Here is a 15,945-nt window from a genome sequence, read left to right as displayed (position 1 = left end):
TCCCTGTTCTCCCATCCTTACTTTACTCTCTCTCTCTCTCTCTCTCCCTTCAGAAGTCCCTCCCAATTACCTTTTTATTCCCCTTCTAATAACTCCTTCGTACTCACACCATTCTTCTCTGTAAGTCTGTACGTGCCCTGCTATGAAGTTCTCTACACGCTCTTTGAAAACAAAAATGGTCTCCTTTATTTCATTTTTTCCTCTCTAGCTTTGCTCTGTCTGGTAACCTTATATTCTTGTGTCTTTAATTTCATCTTTATTCAAAGGGATTTCCTTTCCTTTTTGTAGGATTTGTACTTGTACCCAAATTCTTTGCTCCCAAAAAGCCAAAGATCACTTGACCTCTCCATAGCACCTACTGTATATATACACTCTCATAACTTACATTTAGCAAAATGTGTCATAGTTCCTCCATATCACTTATCCTTGGTTCCTTTCACTTTGACTTGAAAAAACCACCTACATTTTTCTTAATAGTGCCAGGATATACATGTCATGCACAAATCGCCACGGCTTTTTCCCCTTTTTTCTATATTTGATTCCATTTTCATTTTCGTGTCACTTAGGCCTCTGTTTAAATCTGCAAAAATCACTTCTTATTATTTTTTTTTACAAAAGCTTAGCCCCCTGAATTATGGTCTTTTGTCATACAAAAACTTGCAATTCGTCCCTCTTCCCGAACTACGTCCTGGAATATTATTAAACATTATTGGGAAATTCCTATATTTACATGATGGTTTGGTACACCCTTCCTCCATCAGCAGTCCTCGATTTGTGTCAGGCTTTGCAAATTCACTTGCATACCATTGTGTTTATATTTTATTTTCTGCTATTAATCATATTTTTTTGTTTATCTCATGAGTTGCTAGTCTCATTTATGCCTGGAGGTCTAAGTGGACGTGTTCAACTAGATCAGATCCTCGAATTAGCAGTTTATGTTTCCTGATGTTGTTTTAATTTTTGCTATTTTTATTGATTTATTCCAGTCTTTAGTTGTACCGTTTATGATAGTTTAACTACTCCACCTACTGTAGGTATTTATTTCCCGTGTGGCTGGTTTCATTACTTTCTGATATCATAAGGTTTGCTCTCCATTTTCACATCCATATTCCAGGACTTTAATTTTTTGTTATTATTATTACTCGATCTTTATCACCTTCATTACATTGCACACAATTTACATCATGAATGTTCTCTCCGCATATTACATATATATTGCTTATTCCTGTTTACCATCTTTATTTTAGGGGCACCTGGTTTGACACCTTTCTTTTTGCCTCCTCTCCTTTTGGTCTTCTGCAAAAAGTCAAAGGCTCTCTTTTATGAAATAATTTTCTTAATGATGTATGTAGTTTTCACATCTGTTTTGAATCCAAAACCACTCTTCCTATTGGCTGAGGTGTTTCTGTCAGGGATTCTGATCCTAACATTTGCTTGAAAGTTTTTGGTTTACTTAATCCGGAGTAATTGTGTAGACAACGTCGACATTTTCCATCTTCTAATAACTTCCCACCATGTACTACAACAGTCACCCTCTTCATATTCCCCATATCATGCTAACAGAAGTTAGGTATCGAAAATTTCGTTCTCCGATTGGGGACAAAATCTGTTACTTTGTTCACAGGTTTAGTTTGACCTGCTTACCACAGACACATTTTTCTACCGAAAAGTTTAGCCCGCTATTCAGTCTTCATGGGATTTTTAGTTTTAAACGAATTTATATGCTTTCAGTAAGTTAATATATATTTGAGTAGTAGCTTGACTTATGAGTGAGTGTTCACAATTTTGTATCTTATTTATAATGTTTTGGTATACCATTTATCAGATTAAGTATGCTTCCTATATATTCTAAGTGTAGTGATTCATGCCAGTGATTTTATTTTACTTACTCTAATTAAATATTTATCTGCTTATTATATCCATCTGCTTATTATCCTTAGGCTGTGAGCCCAATATTCACGGAAAACTCGTGGTAATTGCAGGAAGGTTTTTGGTGCAACGGAAGGCAGAGTTCCGGACGGATGGTGAAGAGGACTTAAAGGAAGCCTTCGAAGCAGACCTTGGTTGGCTCCCCTTTCCTGGTATATATTATAGGTGTTTTGTAACCTAGCCTTCGAAGCAGACCTTGGTTGGCTCCCCTTCCCTGGTATATATTATATTATAGGTGTTTACCTATCTCCCAAAATTAGAAAAAATAATTCTACATGGCAACTGTTACGGGTGCCATACTACATTCTGCCCAATCATGCCATCTTAATGTTCCATTTTTTTTTAACAAATTTATAACAAAATCAATCATAATTACAGCTACAGCTTTGGTTTAAATAAAATATAGTCAATGTTATTTTGCTTTTATTTTTGCCTGATACGCCAACAACATCCGCTGTCACCCCCTCCCCCAGAAAAAAAAAAAAAAAAAAAACTAAAATGAACTTGATTTTGTTTTTATATTTGCACATTTATGGGTCCAGATATAAAGTCAGTTTGCCCTGGATTACCGGCGACTTCAATATGTTTCTTCAGTATCGGCGATCCTCTTGTCTCTCTCTTTTGGTATTTGTGCACAACAATCACTGATGTCTTACGATTGATTACCTGCAAATAAACAAATAGGACAAAATTAGTGAAAAAAAAAATTGTATACGATTGATTACCTGCAAAGATTGTCAATAAAACTATTTATGGTTCCTGCAAAGATTGTCAATAAAACTATTTATGGTTCCTATCTTTGTTTTTGGTTTTATATCACATACTTTATTAAAGGACAAAAATTCAATAAAACTATTTATGGTTCCTGCAAAGATTGTCAATAAAACTATTTATGGTTCCTATCTTTGTTTTTGGTTTTATATCACATTTATATCACATACTTTATAAAAGGACAAAAATGTATTTATGAAACCAAAAATTTGTTAAATCACTATTTGAAATAAAGTTTAAAATAAAGTTTAATTTGGTATTTGTCAATAAAACTAGATGTAGTAATGTATTTATGAAACCAAAAATTTGTTAAATCACTATTTGAAATAAAGTTTAATTTGGTATTTGTCAATAAAACTAGATGTAAATTTAAATACAATTATCTGACATCTGTCCACATTTGTCCCTTGTAAAGTAGAATTTAATACATAATTAACTGACATCTGTCCCAGTATATGTAAATGCTTTTAAAATATGCGATATTATGAGATTATCTGCTTAACCTTAAAAGGGACAATAATTTGTATTATAAAACCAACATAAGAACAAATAAAGACTTTATAAAATAATACGCATGAAATGCAGATGAAATGCAGAAATCTGAATCAAAAGCAAATAATAAGGCTACAAAACATAGTTTTGTGCAATATCAGTTTTTTTGGGATATGTTTATAAAAGAAAAAAAGGAAAAAAACTAATTTGTTTATGACTATAAATAAGAGCAGGGAAACAGGATAACCAAAAAGAAAAAAAAAAACTGCGTTGCAGAGAAACGGTAGTTAGTACTAAAAAGGCAAGAGAGATGAAAGGAAGATGACATTATCTGTTGAACAGGGAAACAAAACCACATTTGGAATGCAAGCCAGTGAGAAATACTATTATTGCATAGAAATGAAGGCGTGTCACAAATGCCAGGGAATACAAATACTAGACAAGACTTAGGGTCAGATAAAATGCTAAATACAGAAGGACAAGCCAAAAAATAAGTTAAAAACAAGCTGTATTCGGAGAGAGAGAGAGAGAGAGAGAGAGAGAGAGAGAGAGAGAGAGAGAGAGAGAGAGAGAGAGAGAGAGAGAGAGAGAGAGAAATACAAGCATACTTCTGGCCCTCATGCAGGAAGATCAAATATTGTATCTGATTTACCCTTGAATAAAACGGTCTTGGTACAACTTTATTTTTGGATCCCATATCTGCACTCACTCAAACTATGTTGTGTAAATTACGAAAATGATTCAAATCTAATCATACTGCTGCCTTTATACGTTCACTTGAAGCAACAAGTGTTTACTTCTTCACGCTATTGCAATAACAGTGAACATTAACCAGAGAATGACCTATGATTATAACAAATATGTGGGTGAATATGTATTCCATATTATTTGGACTCACAATTATTTCACGCAGTAAATCAAACAGTTTTAACAAACATGAAATCCATCCAATCACTCATAGGACAAAGAAATTGGACTTCATTAAGGTTGTAACTGGATGAGCAAATCTAGCAAGGAACTGGACCTTTTGACCTAGTCCATGGTGGACTATATCCTAGAGGTGGGACTTTCAGGCAACAATCGGTCGTCACAATCGAGTGGCAAAAACCCAAGAAAGTCATAATCAGGATACATGGACACTGCCGATTAGAAACAGGACTTTCTAAACTAGCAGGTCTTGACCAATCTGGACTGGAACTCTTGGAGCCAACATAAAGTAGTTCCAAAAACGGAATACTGGAAACTTCCCAGAATTCCCAACTCCTTGGAGGATGAATGACACTCTCTCGAAAAGAGAAAGCTAAGAATCTGGGTGTAAAAATTCAGGCACACGAGAATGAACCACCAATTCGGGAGTAAAAATATATATACTTTCACAGCGGTGAGAGAGGTCGCTTTTTTCCTTGGGCTCAGTAGAGATCGGACGAGTCCACTCTCCTCCTGACTGTCATTGGGCTTTTGATTTTTGCTTTCTCTTTATAGGAGTGCGTGTTTTTCTGTGATCGGCGTCATCATGGGATCATGTCCAGGGTAAGAGGGTGCTGCGTGCGGGATCTTCATGTCGTCGTTGGAGATCGACCCGCACTCTCTGTGTTGTACATGATGAGGGTATCATTGTGAGCTGGGTTCGCCCTGCACAGAGTGTAGGGAGTGGTCTGCCTCCTAATGGGAGAAGCTTGGATGGCGCAGGAAGAAGGATAAGCTCAATCGTTCTCCCTCAGGGGCGAGCAGAACGCGTTCTTCTTCTCGCACCCCCAAATCTCTCTCAAAAGCTCATTCTCACGAGCAATGTCATGAGCAACTTCTCCTCCAGCTGCTGACGAGCCTTACTCCCTTTCAGATTTGTTTCAGGTGTGGTCGTCCCTAGGGATTTCGGAACCCCCTTCGAAGGAGGAGCTCCGGCGCCTTCTTCAGGGTGGTGCCACGAGGGAACCTCCTCCAGAGCTATCGTCATCTCACGCTCTCAGACGTAGGTGCTCCTCTGGGGCAGCAGGAAGGCGTTAAACTTTCCTCTTCCTCTGTGGCTCCTAGTGCTCCTGTTGCAAGCACTTCTGAGTGTGAAATGCATACGTTGACGCGTGAACTTCGCGATTTTGCTTGCGAATCTCGTGATTTCACAAGAAAATTGGCAAGCTTCGCAAGCAATTTGCGAGTAGATGTGTCTGAATCGCGAGCAAGTGTGGATCCAACACCTTCCTCTTGCCATTCCCAGAAGGGTTCAAGAAGCCTCCTAATAGGTTCGCAAATGTACCTATTAGTCCGGACCTTCCTCCGCGTCCCAAGGAACGTGTTCCTCTGCTTCAGAGGTTATCTTCTCCGTCGGCTGGCAATCCTTCTTGGGTATCACCTAAGAGACACTGCTCTAGAGACCTCCAGGGTGTGTCTAGGGATTCAGAGCTTCCTCCTTTGGCATCAACCTTCATTTCCAATATCCTGAAGGCTCTGAAGTTGGCACCTCCACTGCCAGAACCCCTGACTGTTCCAGTCAGGGCTACCCCTAGAATACCTCTGGAACCCTCGTCGAGCTTGTCAGTTGGGAGTCAGGGCCCTAGAAGGAGATCGATAGCAGATAAATTTCGCAGATCACCTCCACCCCGATTGCGTGCTGAAGTTCAAGCCCCGGCTGACTCTTATATGGCAAACTTGCCATATAAGTCATTACGAGGAAACAGAGGAGAAGGATGAGGTGCGTAACTCCACCTCACGTCGACATAATCCACTCTAGGACGAGTAGGGACATAGGCTCGCCCAGGGAGATTGCGATCAATCCCTTCAACCTTCAAGATGTTGAGGTTGGGCCTCCGGATCAGTGTCTAGTTTCTGTTCTTCTTTCAGAGGAGGAGCTTCCAGCTCCTACTGCCAAGGCTTCGTCTAAGTCCTTGAAGGCCTCCAAGACAAAACTGAACAACACCAAGGCAAGAGAGGCTAGGGAGGCTGAGGCACAGACGCATCCCCAGTGGCGGGCTCATCCACGGTTTCAGTCGACAACCATGACCTACTCCAGGCTCTGAACTTGAGCCTGGAGGTGGACGACCCCAGAGACTCAAGAGGATGAGAATCTTCCAAAGGTAGCCAGTCCGAACTATAATTCCGAACAAGAGAGAAAGGAATCGGAACATACATTTTGGCAGGTCCTCGCCTGTATGAGTTCCATTAACAGGCTGTCCACTCCTGGTTCCGCCATCCAGGAAGGGAAGGATATGGTGCTTGATGAAATATTAAGAGACCCAGAAGCTTTCCAGGTCTAGTGAGGCTTTGCCCTGGTCCAAAGGTCTAACAGCTGCCAAGAGGAAAGCTATCTCCCAGATATCTGTTACTTCTAGTTCCTTGGGGGCAGGTTTCTCCTCTAGGTTTCTGCCACTTCCTTTTGTGTTACAATGACAGTACTACGAGATCGAAGGGGAACCACATTCCACCATGACCCTCGACCCTTCAGTAGAGTCCCTAACGAAGGGAGTTCCCACTCAAACCCTCTCCTCTCTGAAGGCCTCACTGTCGGCCATTGAGCTCCTAAACATAGAGAGAGGCACAAATTATGCCATGCAGGCTGCTTCGTGGCTGAATCTATGGTTGGGATCCCTCGGCTTCATGGTTCGCTCCCACAATCTGTCAAAGGAGTCAGCCAGGAAGACGGAGTCCTTCCTAATGTCAGGTACTCGGACTCTTGACTTTCTGTCGCACCACATTGTCCCCCTGTGGGTGAACGCCATACTCAAGAGGAGGGATACCGTCATAGGTCAGTTCCATGAGCAGGTGCCGAAAGTGGAGGAGTCTCGGGTGAGGAATTCACTCTCGAGGGTTCTTCTCTCTTTGTTCCAGAGGAGATAGAGAGGGCTGCTGAGCGATATAGGAAATTGTCCAACGATTCTCTCCTCCGTAGGGCCAAGACATTTCGGTTTTATGGTACACCTTCCCAATCTTCTCGGCCTCTGCAAACACCTTCCTCTAACCAGTCAACTTCTAGGTCCTCGGGACCTTATAAAGTGTCTAAGCGGCCCTTTCAGTCCAAGGGATGTGAAGGATCCAAGTCCTTCAGAGGAAAGAAGGGAGGTACGGGAGGTGGCCCATCCTAGTAGGAATGGCATTCCTTATCGCCTACCACACCTGTGGGAGGATAACTACAACGCCACTGGCAGAGGTGGCAGCTTCACGGGGCAGATGCCTGGATGGTCGATGTAATTGCCCCAGGATATTGTGTCCCGTTCATTCAATCTCTCCCTAATCTGATTCAGGATCCAGTGCATCTAGACTTCTATGCGAAGGGATCCACAAAGGAGCTAGCCCTCAGGGCTGAAATAATGGATATAGAAAACAGCTACTTCTCAAATAGTTTTAATGACCCCGATGTTTTGTGATCATCACAATATTTTCCATGACTACAAATATTAATATATATACGACATCAAGAAACTGTCTAAAACATACATAAAGCCATATAAAACAAGAGAAATGTCAAAAGAAAAAATAAAGAAATAAAAAATACAAAAAATAATTACACAGTGGAAGAATCCTCCCAGTGCAGAGGCGTAAAAGAAAAAAAAACTTACTAACTGCATGACCCAACGAAACTAAACGAAACGGAGAAGGCACTGAACGAAAAATATGATTGTGTAGAGGAAGCTTGGGTGTATAAAAGTCGGAATAAGTCGTTTTTATCATCATCGAATCAAGGACGGACAAGTAAGGGTAATTTGATACTTGACCGACAATGCGAAAACCTTTGCTCTCAAAATTAAGTTGACACATTTCAGCATGAATACAGATATTTGAGTATTTTTCATTAGATATTTTGCAACCTGTACGGAAAGCTCACACCTTTGTTAAGGGAAACAATATCTAACCTTCAACAACCTCTTGGTAGGTCCTACTTAAGTCCCAGTTACAATTTGGGGATTGATTGACTAAAAGTTTTCTGGCATCCTGACATCTAAGGTCATCGACGCCGATAGCACTTATTATATATGAAAAATAAAAGAGAATTCAATTAAAACCATAAAAGTTAAGAAGTCATTAAAATAGTTAAATAGTCTGCAGAAGACCTGCTTCTGAAATAAATCTAAAAATTCCGCTCGCATAGTAGGACACATCATGTCCAAGAATCTTGGCAATGATGAACCTGCCATCCTCACCTCAAGCCTCAAACAGATATCTATTTCTTAAGTTACTAAAATTAGGGCATTCGGTCAACAAATGCCTCACTGTTAAAGGTACTAAACAGTCCTCACAATACGGTTGGTGTTGGCCCTTCAGCAGAAACTCGTGTGACCAATACGGAGACGGCAAAGAGTCGTCTCCCATTTTCGGGGTATCATGTTATACCTCCAAGGTGATATGATATTTGTTACTTCCCTCATTTTATTGCCATCTTGACTATCCCAGTGCTGTTGCCATTTATAACAAACCAATTTCTTGATGTAAGGTAGGAAATCATTACAGGGAATGGGATACCTCCTTGGTAGCAACTCGGATGCCGCATTCTTCGCCAGTAAATCTGCCTTCTCATTCCCAGACGCACCTACATGTGCTGGAACCCAACAAAAACGAACCGTTATACCTCTTCGTCCAATAATAAAAAGCCATTCTAAAATCTTTAAAACTAGAGGGTTACTAGAATTAAAACCTTCTAAAGCTTGAAGAACACTCCTTGCACCACTAAAAATGTTAAAATTACCCTTCTTTTCCTCCTTTTCTAAAGCTATTTTCTCAATAGCGGTTAGTATGCCATACAGTTCGGCAGTAAATATGGAAGCTGTTAGAGGAAGTGCACCTCTACAATTAAAATCATTACTATATACTCCAAATCCAACGCCAGCATCAGATTTGGAGCCATCAGTATATATAAAAGTCGATCCCCTATGTTCTTCAACATGTTCCATAAAAAGAGACATAGATTCTAAGTCAGTCATATTCTTCTTAACTCCAATAAAGTATTTACAAAAAGATATGTCAGGTAATTTCCATGGAGGCATTGATGATACCTTGAATGGAAGAACCTTAATTCTAATTATATCCAGATTGTTTAAAAATTGTTTCACCCGAAACCCAAAAGGTTGAGGAGATTTTGGGTGCAACTCAAAGTAGGTTGAGTGCCTTAAAAGGCTTGCAGTCTGAAAGGCTGAAGAATTAGGGAGTCTTTGCAATCTGAACCAATACCGAATAATAGAGGACATTCGGTAAAGGTCTAGAGGCAACTCCCCAACATCCACAAGGAGACTTGAGATAGGTGAGGTTCTAAAGGCTCCTGTGGACAATCTTATACTAGCATGATGTATAGAATCTAATATTTTTAACCGGCTTGGGGTTGCTGAGGAGTATATTTTGCATACATAACTAATTTTGGAAAATATCAAGGCCTTGTATAATTTTAAAATAGTATTGCGGTCTGCCCCCCATGATGTATGAGACAATACTTTTAAAAGATTCATAGCTTCAACACATTTAGCTTTTAATGCTTTTAAGTGGGAAACCCATGTAAGCCTACAATCAAATATCAACCCTAAAATTTAGCTTCACTTGCACATGGGATCCGTTGACCTTTGATGTATATATCCAGGTCTGGATGTACTCCCCGGATACGACAGAAATGGACAATTTTAGTTTTACTTGTTGAGAACTTAAATCCATTCATATCAGCCCAATGGATAATTTTATCAATAGAGAGTTGTATTTTTTCTCAACCATTGCCATTCTAGTCCCAGCAAATGTTATGGAGAGATCATCCACAAATAATGTTGCGAGAACATCCCGAGGAATGACCGAGGATATCCCATTAATTGCTAGTGCAAAAAGGGTTACACTCAGCACACTCCTCAGAGGAACTCCTCCTGCCTGGCATTTACTCTGTGATAGAGCTTCCCCAACTCTCACTTGGAAAACTCTATGTGAAAGAAATGACTGAATGAATAGTGGTAGCTCTCCTCTTAATCCTAACTCATGGATTCTTTTAAGTATACCGTATCTCCATGTGGTATCATATGCCTTTTCAAGATCAAAAAAGACTGTCACATGGTGCTGTTTGGAAGCAAACGCTTCACAAATGGAGGCCTCAAGTTGTATCAGCACATCAGTCGTTGAGTGCATTTTTCTGAATCCACATTGAATGGGTGATAAAATATCCTTCTTTTCAAGGTACCACATCAGTCTTGCATTGACCGTCTTCTCCATAATTTTACATAAACAAGATGTCAATGCAATAGGCCAGTACTGTAGTTTGCTGCTAAAAACTTGTCCTTACCGGGTTTTAAAAAGGCTAAAATAATGGCTAGCTCCCAAACACTTGGATAATTATGATCATGCCATATTCTATTAATAATGCTTAAAATAAACAACTTTGTATTAAAATGTACATGTTTAATCATTGCGTATGGAATTCCATCGGGTCCAGGGGCTGTATCGTTCCAAGTGGAAAGGGCCGAATCATATTCTCTTTCAGTGAAAGGAGAATTATATGACTCTTCCCTTCCTGTTGCAAAATTTAAAATTTTCTTTTCTTCAATGCACCTGTACTGGTGACCAGGAGCTGCTACAGTCTTGCACGATACATTTGAAAAATGGTCAGCCAAGGCATTGCTAACTTCAATTCCTTCAGTCACATACTGATACTTCACTTTCAACAATGGTGGTGGGTTTGGGGTGAATCTGTCTGCAATCTTTTTTACTTTCCTTCATACAGAAGATGGTGGTGTTCTACTATTAATGGAGGAAACAAAAGCCACCCAAGATTAGCGTCTAGCTTCTTTCATGGCACGGCGGAACTGTGCTCTACACTTTTTGTACGTTATCAAATTTTCCTCCGTACGGCGTCTATGCAATTTAGTCATGAGATTTTCTGGTGGCTCTGTGCAAGGCTGTTAATTCTGAAGACCACCACAGGACTGGTCGTCTTTTGAATAGTCTGTGGTTTTGGGAATCAAATTGATTCCTGCTGTATGGAGAGTTCCATTCAGTAGGTCTATGGCAACATCAATACTTTCAAACTGATCTGCACTCCCTTCGATTTCACTTAGCTTACAAAATTTAACCCAGTCTGCCTTGTCAAGATTCCATCGTGGCGATCTTTGTAAAGGCGGACCCTTGTTGGTGTTTATAATGATTGGTGCATGATCACTAGTATGCCAATCATCTAATGTCCTCCAATCAAAATCAAGAAGGCAGTTAGAGCTTGCAATATAAAGGTCAATGCATGAAAAGCTACCTGTCTGAACATGGAAGTGTGAGGGCTCTCCTGTATTAAGGAGTCCCACATCCTCATTCTCCACAATTGATGAGATAATATTGCCCCTTGTGTTTGCTAAAATATCACCCCATAAAGGATGTCTACCATTCATATCTCCCAGTAAGAGAAATGGTTGAGGGAGTTGATGAATGACCTCTGCTAAATCATCATATAAAATATTATTATTTGGAGGCAAGTAGAGAGAGCATATTGTATATTTTATTCCTATATCAATTTGTACAACCACTGCCTGCAGGGTTGTACTTATAGACATAGGTATTTGGGGAACATTTCGACGAACGTACATGAGACTTCCACCATGGCTCCCTGCGTGATGATTATATGGTGTTCTATAGCTAACATACTCTCGAGGACTAGGAGTGTTAGCATCAAGCATACTTTCCTGTAGACATACAATTATGGGGGAATGTTCATGAATTAGGAGCTCAAGTTCTTCAAATTTCGCCTTTAAACCCTGACAGTTCCATTGCAAAATTAAGGAGAAAACTATGGATTATTTCGGGAAGACATCTTGGATGAGGTCTTCCCGTTAGCAGTTTTTAATCTAACATTATTACCTGTAGGTTTCTTCAGAGATGGTCTTGTTATGTTGGGTTTTACGTTGGTGTTTTTCTTTGTATCTTTTTTATCTATTTGTTGAGGGGGATGGTGGACCTAAACTTGAATTTCTGATTTATCTAAATTGTCTTCTGGTTGATCGGCAACATCAACAGACAAAACATCTTATTTATTTGATGTCATAATTCTAGTATTTCTTATGGAAGGGGGTGAGAGAGATGGAGGTCTCTCTCTTTTACGATTAATAGGCTGCGAGTTACCAGGTTTTTGTACCTTCCCCACTACAGGTACACCTGATAACTTGGTGTCAGGTGGAATCTCCATTAAATCAGGCAAGGATATGGCCTGGGAGAGGTTAGTACTATCCTTTGTAAAGGGGGACAAAGGTTTGATAGTGGTGGGCAATGTCTTTTGGTTGATACTCAATGATAAATCTTTAGGAGGAGATGTTCTTGTCTTATGCAGCACTTTATCAATAGATGGTGAATTCCTTTTTCGAGAACTACCTACAGTAGTAGGTGGGTGAGATGATTCCCGAGGAACTTTTTCTCTTGTTTTTAATGTCTTTGCATAAGTATTAGATTTATTTAATAATCTCTTGGTATGCCCCACGCTTACATGTTCAATAATTGATTTATTGAGGGCAGCCTCTTCTAACTTATAAAACTGGCAGCTCCTATCATTAGATTTATGATTAGAGTTGCAGTTTAAGCACCTTGCCTCAAGTGTACATTCCCCATGGTAAATATTGGAGCAAGTATTACAAATTTTTCCATTATTGCAAACTTTGGAAGGATGTCCAAATTTAAAGCAATTATAACATTGTAATGGCTTCTGCTTAAAAGGATGAACTCTGATCCTTTCGTTTTCTATGTCTATGTGGAAAGATACATCAGCATCCTGGAAAGCAAGAACAATCATTGATATTCCAGGTACTTTATGTACTTTCCACGCTGATAGAGGAGACATAGCCAATATCTCCTCTTCGGTAAATTCATATAGATCCCTATTGAAAACCACTCCTCTTCCATAGCTATAGTTTAGATGGGGTTTGATGTCCAATCTTATATCATCATTTACTGTCTTCAAATTGGACAGTATAACAGACTTGTGTGTATGACTTGGCTTTTATCAAGTAACTTTTCTTCCCGAATCGAGATACATCTCCAGGTGCGATCGTACCTACCTTCCTCTGAAGAAATTTTCATATCTTGAAATAATTTTCCGTACCTCCTACAGATTGAGCAAGAAGCCACATTGGTAGTTTTGGCTTTCTTTGGGATGGCATATCTGCCTCTATATCTTTATCAGCCCAGTCTGCTGGTTTGTAGACATCCAGATCTTTAGGTGCCCCATCACACACACAGCACCCTCAACACTCACATTACTTACTTTAATATCAACAATGTTACGGCTTGCATTAAATGCTTCCTCATGACAATTAAATGATAACCAAGATTTCCAATTATCATCTTGAAGTTTCATTCTAATTTCTTTTATTAATCCGTAACACTCAAATATTTTATGTAGCACATCATAATTAGCTTATAATTGGATTTGGGTAACATGCAGGACATTCAGTTTTCCTGTGTTGCCAAAATTACCCTTTTTCCAAATGTTTAAAGAAAAGTCCTTTTTAGATCCTACGTCGTCAACGGAGTTTTCGTTAAATGAGTTGCCAGAGGTCGTCAACAGTGCCGGGGGCGAATTAGCATATCCAGGGGAGGTGGGGTCATTGTCACAAGAATCCATCAGAATAAAGAAAAGAGAAGAGTGATTTTTTGAATAGTTTGATTTACCTGCTTGAGAACATTAAGGCATCACATGTTGGGAAGGAAATTTGCACTCTCCACTACCGGCACAGTGAGAGTATACTTCTCAGATGGTACACTCCATACCCTACCCGAAGGATAGCATCAAATCCGATATAGAGGCACAGGTGTAAGCTGAACCCGCCTGTTAGGACTGAGACCAAGAAACTATGGAATCATCCTCCCCATATCTGTAATGACGGGCTTCCGACCAAAAGCCGCGAGTCCTACCCAAAGCATTGGATCCCCTGGATTCCGAAGACCCAACACTTGAGAATAGTTCCGCCAAAAAGGTCCAAACCATCTTCGGGATGGCTGGGATCATCCAATACTCTCACATATAGCTTTGAGCACAAACACCTCCCAACCGTGACACCTTTCCCATTCATCAAAGCAGGCAGCAATACCGGATGTAGAAACATCCACCCAAGTGGCAATAACAGATGTAGAAACATCCATGCCATTACGAAAAAAAAATAAAAAAGTAAATAAATAAACATATATATGTAAATATATACACATATACATATGGGAAATTTTACTCATAGGGTTGGGACAGCAACATGAAGGAAAGTTCATAATATTAGGAGAAGGTTGAAGCAATATAAAGAGGAAGAAAAAGATAAGAAGGAGAAATTTAGATTCGAACTGGGGGAGCAATTTCCCCAAGTTCGAGAGCCCTCTTGCCCGTCACCAAGTTTCAGCACGGGAATAGAATGCCGTGCTGAAGCTCAATGACTTCATCAAGGCATTCTCTCATTAAGAGGGTACAATTTGGGGAAATATATTTATGTACTGAACCAGCAGATATAAAAGTCTTAATTGATCTTTGAAATGTTAAAGCGAGCCAATGGTGTTGGATGATTTTCGCATATTTCTCTGCGAAGAAATCAAAATGCAGAAAAGGAAAGCTACATTTGAATTCTAGTCTAGAAACTGTAGGCATTTTTGAAAACAGTAATTTGGCCAACTAATAATTTATCTGGAATTTTAAAAAATTTCTCGGGAATAGTTTTTCTTAAAATATTCACATACATAATGTTTCTCAATGAATAGACTCCCAACTAGAAGTAAGAAAAGTAAAAATAAAGTTTGAATTAATATTATGGAAAAATAGCTATAAAAGTTCGAACCTAATCCAGTAAACTTACATTTTCTCTAAATATTGTGGTATTAAAACTATCTCTTGAGAGACCAATGGGTCTTAAAAAAAAAACAGTTTAATTCCTTTCTCCTTTTCTAAGGAGAAAATTATATTTTCATGTTTGGAAATGGCAAATTTCAGGAGGGAATCCACACCAAATTTACTCTTCTCCTCAGAGCGTTCCTTTTTACTTCCAGTTTTGTACACACACACATGTATATATATACATACATACATATATATATATATTATATATGTTTATATTATATATATATATATATATATTCATATATATATACATATATATATTTATATATATGTATATTTATTTTTATATATATATATATATATATATATATATATATATGCATACATATATTATGTATATAAATATATATATATGCATACATATATTTATGTATATATATATATATATATATATTATATATATATATATATATATATGTATATTTATAAATATATATATATATATATATATATATACATATATATATATATATATATGTATATTTATTTTATATATATATATATATATATATATATATATATATATACACGCACATCATGCCATAAAAACGTTATTTAAACAATAACATAAAAATATTAACTATTATTGCTTATTGCAATTCTGCTGTTTCTTTCTTTTAGATTACCTAAAAATCAGCCCTAGAAAGGGCGCATGAATATATCAACATAAAATTTCTCTTGAAATTATATATATACTTTCCATACTTATTACTCTTGAATTTCCTATCTCGTTACAGATAAAAAGAATGCTCCTACTTCGTATTTATACATCGTATTAAAAATCTATTCACTCGTTGAAAAACAAAACCCTAATTTTGCTGGTGATTAATTCCTGTGCACACTTACTCGTCCTATTTTATCTAATTTTGAACTAAGGTATTGTTGAAAACAATAACAGCACCAATACGGTATCCACGAAACCTTTTGATTTCCAGAAACAATGAAATTTGTATCGA

The 15,945-nt window shown here is 38.4% G+C and overlaps 1 long non-coding RNA gene across 1 annotated transcript in view; it reads right to left on the bottom strand.

Moving 5' to 3' along the window:
- Positions 1-1,955: 1,955 nt before the first annotated feature.
- LOC137630098 (uncharacterized) overlaps positions 1,956-15,945 on the bottom strand; it is a 329,268-nt gene continuing 315,278 nt past the window's right edge. Inside the window, exons 4-5 of the long non-coding RNA XR_011041649.1 lie at positions 2,173-2,595; positions 1,956-2,106 (exon numbers count right to left, since the gene is read on the bottom strand). This is a non-coding gene — a long non-coding RNA (uncharacterized lncRNA). The remainder of the gene's footprint in view (positions 2,107-2,172; positions 2,596-15,945) is intronic.

The sequence above is a fragment of the Palaemon carinicauda genome, chromosome 38 (genome assembly GCF_036898095.1).
Source record: "Palaemon carinicauda isolate YSFRI2023 chromosome 38, ASM3689809v2, whole genome shotgun sequence".
NCBI classification, from domain to species: domain Eukaryota; kingdom Metazoa; phylum Arthropoda; class Malacostraca; order Decapoda; family Palaemonidae; genus Palaemon; species Palaemon carinicauda.
Note: the sequence above shows the minus strand (reverse complement) of the source record. Positions and strands in the feature narration are given on the sequence as shown.